At 34.7% G+C, this 7,011-nt stretch overlaps 1 pseudogene; it reads right to left on the bottom strand.

Moving 5' to 3' along the window:
• Positions 1 to 701: 701 nt before the first annotated feature.
• LOC142537459 (NADPH-dependent thioredoxin reductase 3-like) lies at positions 702 to 6,260 on the bottom strand (annotated as a pseudogene).
• Between the last annotated feature and the right edge of the window lie 751 nt (positions 6,261 to 7,011).

Below are 7,011 nucleotides of genomic sequence, written 5' to 3'. Positions count from 1 at the left end.
ATTGGACTACAAATCAAGGTAAGACACCTCAAAAATTAAAGTGCTTATGCCTAGTATCACAAAATTGGGTGATCAATCATTATTTGCATGTTTCTCGCAGGAGTACTCGTAAGAAATATTCTCACTACTGATTTTCAACTTCTTTTTAAATCAATAAATAAAATTATATGGCTCAAACAAAACATATACAAATATTCTGCACATCTCCAGATAAATAATATCCAAAATCAAATAAACAACGTCAACTATTCCGCAATCGTATCACCCTCATGTCAAAGTCAAGGGGAAACTATTCCAGATATGGGAGCAGTTCGTCGAGTAAGAGAGGAAAAAAATACAAGATTCCTTTAGAAAATGCAAGTATGTCGTCTGTCTCATCGAGGGCAGCATAACATACGTACCTGGAGTAGATTGAGTAACATGCATGCCTTGTAGAAATTACAATGGAATAGAATGCATGAAATAAAATTCATGCATCAATTATTTTTCAACTACAGCAATAAATTTTAGATCTTTAATTAAATATATAATTTGAAACCCTTTACTCAAATCTGTGTGTGAAATCCCAAATCAAATTTATCCAATGAAAGTCCCTAATCAAAATCATTTCAAACGCCTTTTAAAAAAAATATAGCAATACATAGTGCTAAATTTCTCAAGAGGTATTCACTTTTAAAAAAATGTTACATGTGCTGCAAATAAAAAAGAAATAGGAACATTATTACTCATGGGAGACCATTCTGAATGTACAGTACAATTCACACCACTACCTCCAAAAATAATAAGCATATTCATCTACCTTTCTTGGATGTTGTCAAAATTGAATTGAATTGGCAATAAGGCATCGCAAAAATACAAGCCCCACTGTGAGCGTAGTAACAGAGCTTACGCTCATTTGTTTGCTTCGATTAATTGCCTGTACTCTTTCTTCATCTTTACACCCGATACAGTCCTGCATGCAGAATATGCAAATGATGACTGGTAAGTCTTGCGGTTTTCATTTACAATACCATCAAATCGAGTTGATGCAAAAATACTTGGCATGAGGAATGCAGCGCGACAAGTAGGGGCGTGGACGAATATTTATTTGGGTGGAGGCCGCAAAACATGGGTTATGAAAAAAGATGAAATATTTGAAAAACTTTCGAGCTGGTTTCGAAAAGATAAAGCAACAAACTAGGCTATATGACATATTGGCAAGACTAACGTTCAAACAAGAAGATCAGATATAACTTGCTTGAGCATTTCTTTGTTCTTGAAAAACTCTACACAAGGTGTACCCATGATTCCAGCGGCCTCAGCAATCTCTGGATCTTCCTCAATGTCAATCTCGACAAGGTGGACACTCTGGTCGAATTCATCTATTACCTGGCAGACCAGTTCAGTTCTTCAACAATCAATAGAGTCAGAGACAACTGTGGATTCAACATTTTAAGGCGTGCATTATAATCAAATATAAGAACTTATGTGTTTCATAGTTTTCTGTGTTATCTGGCTTTGGTAGTGTCCAGCATTGTTTCGGATTCTATTATTTTGGACATAATTATGACAACTGAATGAAGGTGATGAGAGGAAATGTTAACCCCTGTATAATCATTACTTTTTAAAGTAAAACTTTTTTATGTCATGTATGCTTACGGGTAACAAAAATGGTACCAAATCTCACCTAAAAAAATAAAGAACAATAAATCAGACAGGCCAACATATTTTTTATTAAATATTTATAAGAAAACTCTAAAAACAAAACCAAAGATTAGCTGCTATAAAAAGAGAATCAGAAAACTGAGAACGTAAAAAGGTACAAAAATAATTCCTTGATGGAAAATGGATGCATAATTGAGAGACAGTTTCTTCTCATGCTGAACCGAATGACTCACCTTGCTAAGAATTGGTTTCAATGTTCGACAAGGACCACATGTAGGTGCTGTGTATAGCACGCAGACAATTTATTGGCTTTCATGATACTACTTCCGTAAAGCATACTGTGTTGGGAAAATGACTTACAAATTACAATATTAACTTCAATGAGCAGGATGACTTTAGAAGCTTGTGGACCCGAGTCTCATACCTGGCCCTTGTGCTTTGTGATTGTCATATCAAAACATTCTATTACATCTCTGTCAGTAAGTTCTTTCTTAACCTCTTCAGTGGCCGGCTACAAAAGTGCAACAGATAGAAACAATATATTATTCGTCACACTTAAATTTTACAACTGCAACCCAGATAATCGATTCTCAATTTGTCCTTTTGCAATTCCAATGACTTAGCACAAGATTCTTACATGGTTTTGCACGTTTATTTACACAAGCCAATTTTAAGCTGGATATGGTCCACGGAACCTTAAATTATCCGCAGAAGGTAGCTTATAAACTGCCAGAATTGGAAGCATTCTTACAAATGTCGGGGTTTTTTTGTGCATGGGAAGTGTGTTCAGATGGACACATTCTCAATTAGCAGATCCAAACAATTTCACCTACCTGGTGAAATTCGATCAGCAGACCTTTGCTTGTAAGATATCTTTCCACTGATAAAGCTGCAACACATCCTGATCCAGCTGCCATTACGGCTTGTCTCCATTCATGATCCTAGTCACAAATAACAAAATTGTGATACTAAAACAGAAACAAGAGCCGCATAACTAACATGAATGCAACTGAAGAAAAAATTGTAAAACTCAAACTAAGAAATCCTTGTTGCAGATACTTGGTCTCGATCAGGCAAATCACATGGAAAATATTTTATATTATACAATTCACAAACTTTATTATGAAGAAGTTCCATAGCATATCCAATTTGCCATTTAAAAAAAAAAACATGTCCAAAATTTTGCAATGCATGTCGCAGGGTAGAAAAAACACACAAGAGTTCTCAATGACCTGCAGAGCCAGGATGAAACTCACTAGAGATGTTTTATTAGGAGAAAAAACACACAATGGGAAAACGATCCTTAACTGGATAATCCAGCATTAAATTGACCCATGGATGGATGATATGGGGAATAATGACTCAGGCATGTGTCGGGGCACTGAGACCTGTAGTTTTTTTCCGAGTATGTAAATATAGATTAAGTACTAGGTCAAATTACAAAGAACAATTGTCACAAATAAGCATAAGTAATATGGAAAGATTACTCACACCGAAATGATGCAGGGAAATAAATATTCTGGATCATATTTTACCTGCACATCTCCTGCAGCAAATACACCTTCGACCGAAGTATTTGCAGAACCCTCATCAACCAAAATAGCCTGTTGCTGACGACATCCACAGTTTCAGTATTGAAATGGACGGTGACATTTGGGTTGTTAAATACTCTGAAACATTCGCCATAATCAACCTGTTTAAGCAAACATTCAGGGACCTGAAACAAAGTAAAGAAAACACATACATGGAAGACATGCAGAAAATTCAATTAGTTGGTAGAAAATCTAATAAATAAAACATGTAAATGTACAGCCCATGTATACATCATAATTCCACCCAAATCAAGAGGAGATAGTCAATATTTATGACCAGATAAGCTATCAACATCATTATTTCCACTTTTTGGTACAATCAGGAAGCATTAACCAACAATGGCTAAGCTAAGGAAAGATCAGAATAAAAAAGATACATCATCAAATTCAAGCCATACAACTCAATGTCAAAGAGATAGAGCTATGTAAGTCTAAATGAAACGCAGATATGTATTTTTCATAGAGATCAATAGATCTTTCTTCATGAAGTTGCAAATCTCAGAAGTTTGGCTTAACAACAGTCATTGCAGACTTCAACAAATATGAAAAAAACAAGGAAAAGTTTATTTCACTTCCAAAGAGGTTTTGATTATTTAGATTCACTGTATAGGAGGCAGAATTAGTACAATGAGGTGGAAAATATAGAACTGCTGTTTTACACCTCTCTATATGTTAACAAGCCACCAGACAACTTGATGAACTGAGCATGAAACCCCATAACCATAAATGAAAACCTAATTTTCTTTCGGTCATTAGCTTTCAACAGAAGACCATCGCAAAATAGATATTCAATGCAAAGAAGAAACCTTAATTATAAAATTTCCAGAAAAGTGCAAAGGAGAGAGTATGACTGGGTTCAAGAGCCTTATTACTAATCTTGTGCTGCATAAGAATTAGAATAAGCAAGAAGGTTCGAGATATTCTGGAGATATATTTAATGTGAGAACCCAAAATTTATGCAAAAAGAGCAGGAAGAAAAAACCAGAGTGCTTTGCAAAGTTATCCTGACATTTGAAAGTGGAAAGAATAACTAAAAAAGAGTTCCCAACAGAGAAAATAATATTCCACTAATGATTTTCAGGATTATTGCATTGATTAAATTAATTCATTACAAGAGCATAATAAAAAAAATGAGCATACGTGTCAGAAGTACGCAATCTTACTCACCTATCTTGCATTGCTTTTGATGCTCTCGGTTGGTCCTTACGAACAAGCAAGTGGACATGTCGAGCATGTTTGGTCAAGTATAATGCTTCCTCTGTAGCTGTATCACCTCCACCAACCACAGCAAGGACTTGGCCTTTAAACAATGGGGATGCCCCATCACAGATTGCACAGGCACTTATTCCTCTACTCCAAAATTCATCTTCTCGAGGTAATCTCAGCCTCTTTGCAGTTGCTCCAGTAGCATATATGATACTGTTGCATTTTACCTGAAAAACAGGAGTTCTTTAGACAACCAGTGGTGCAGTTCAAGTTTTTATAATCACGTACAAATACTTTTGCCATATTTGCAACTAAGTCTGGAGGCAGATGGTAATCATGCCTCCTTAAATGATGACTTGGTAAATTGAAGATTTTCTTAAGAAAATCTTGAATCTGATGACACGTAACATTCACAAGGGCTTATGGAGTATGCAACTTCAAATTTGTATTTAACAGTGTAAGGGTACTCAATATAAAAATAAACATTTGTCAGATGAAATGGCTATTGAGCATGTAGCCTAAAACTTCAACAGGTGGATAAAGTAATGCCATAAGGACAAAGTAATGCCATTAAATGCAATTGTCTGAACTACTCCAGAAAATAGCATGATAATATCATGATGATCCAATTTTTATGAGCAACATGATGACGCAACCTATATTTGAAATGCTATGGATCCTCGCCCACACACTGCGGACATTGAAGGCGTTCAAATAGCGAAAATACAAAACCACAACATAAGAAAATACTAAATCACAACATAAGAATAATATTTATCAAAAGTTAAAAAGAAAACTTCATGTGAGAGCCTCATATTTCTATTTTACACCAAGTATCACGCAGGACAGATCACATTTGTAAAAGCATAATGCCCTCAATTTCATGCCAAGATGAACTTTTCGTCCAACTAGTGCAACGGTTAATGCTGGTTTATCCAAGCTACTATCCACTGCAAGAAAGTATCACTTGCGCTCGCTACTTTTCACAGTAAAAGGTCTGTTATTCACGTCGACGAATTCCACATCTTCTTGAAACAGTTCAGCTCCCCAACGCTCAGCTTTCTTTCGCATCCTAGTCAAATGAGGGCAACCAAAACATCAATCTTGTTTCGTTCAAAGCACATAATGAGAATACCAGTAAGGGCCAACGAAGGCCAGATATATTATACCTATCCATTAAGTCTGGACCAGTTATTCCAGGAAAATTTTCCACTTCAGTAGTTGTCATCAATTGCCCCCCGGGAACACCACCTACTTGGTATCCCTCAAACACCACAGGCTTCAAATTAGCTCGAGCAGCATATATCGCTGCTGTGTACGCTGCAGGACCTGATCCTATAATCACCACATTCTCAAGATCCTGGGCTGCGAAATGAAAAATAAGCCAATACATTTAAAGAGTAATATACATAAATTGATTTCAACTCAAACTCTGTAAATTCATTATTTCTTCATATACAAAGTTGTAGATTAAAAACAAACAAACAAAAACTATTTACTTGCAGCATCAACACTATAACATTTCAATCTATCCCCAAAATGCACCTAATTTCATCGAAACAAAACCACACTACATCAGCGCACTCACACACGTAAATGTGTACAGAATAAGAGACCTGAAGAGGTAGGTTGTTCCTCCGCAGCAGAGACGCGAAAGGTACGACCGGAGAAACGGCGAGTTAACCGAGTTGAAACACCAGCTGAACCAAGCTGAGAGTCCGGCCGGCGCGCCGAAAAAGGCCCATTTTTTTTTTTGTAGTAGTTTGGATTTATAAGAGAAATAAATGTTATATAAATAAATACAGGAAAAAGGCCCATTTTTTTTGTACAATCCCTTAATAATAAATAGATACTTGTTTATGCATAGATAACCGTATTTTTCTATTTTTTGGATCCGGATATTTCTTTTAAATATTTTTATATATTAAACCAACATTTTCTTGATTTTAGTCTTTTATGTTAACAACTTTCATTTCTAATCTTGTATTTTTCAATTTTTTGAAATTTTAGTTTTTTTATGGATGAGTTATGTATGTATCAGTGTCACATTAGCTCACATCAACATCATATGGAAAAAAGCTAAAACTGGGGAAAAAAATCGATGATGATATACTAAACTTAAATTACATAAAATACATGTTAAAATTTAAAAAAACATACAAAACCAAAATTACAGTTTCTTTAATTCAAAATTTTAAAAACAACATCACAGTGTAAAGTTTAAGAGTGTGTCTTTTGTGATACGATCTCACGAATTTTTATAATAATTAATTAAAAGATTGAATTCAATGAAGCTCAGCTAACCTTCATACACGTTGTATTATCTGCCAATACTTTCCCAGTAACGCGTTAATTGACGAGTTATTAATATATTTTTTTTTATTAGTGAAGAATATTCAAATTAGGTTATTTTCCAATTTTTCTAATAGGTGATGATATCCCTCAAATAACTAATTTACAAGAAGTACATATTGGATATTATTAGTTTCCTAATTAGTAATTAATCTTATTATATAATTTCTTATGTATATATGTGACCCTTTAATTTGAATAAAATCAGTTACTTGAG

Source organism: Primulina tabacum, chromosome 2, assembly GCF_025594145.1.
Source record: "Primulina tabacum isolate GXHZ01 chromosome 2, ASM2559414v2, whole genome shotgun sequence".
NCBI lineage: Eukaryota > Viridiplantae > Streptophyta > Magnoliopsida > Lamiales > Gesneriaceae > Primulina > Primulina tabacum.
The sequence above is the reverse complement of the archived record's forward strand: the minus strand, read 5'-3'. Positions and strand labels throughout refer to the sequence as shown.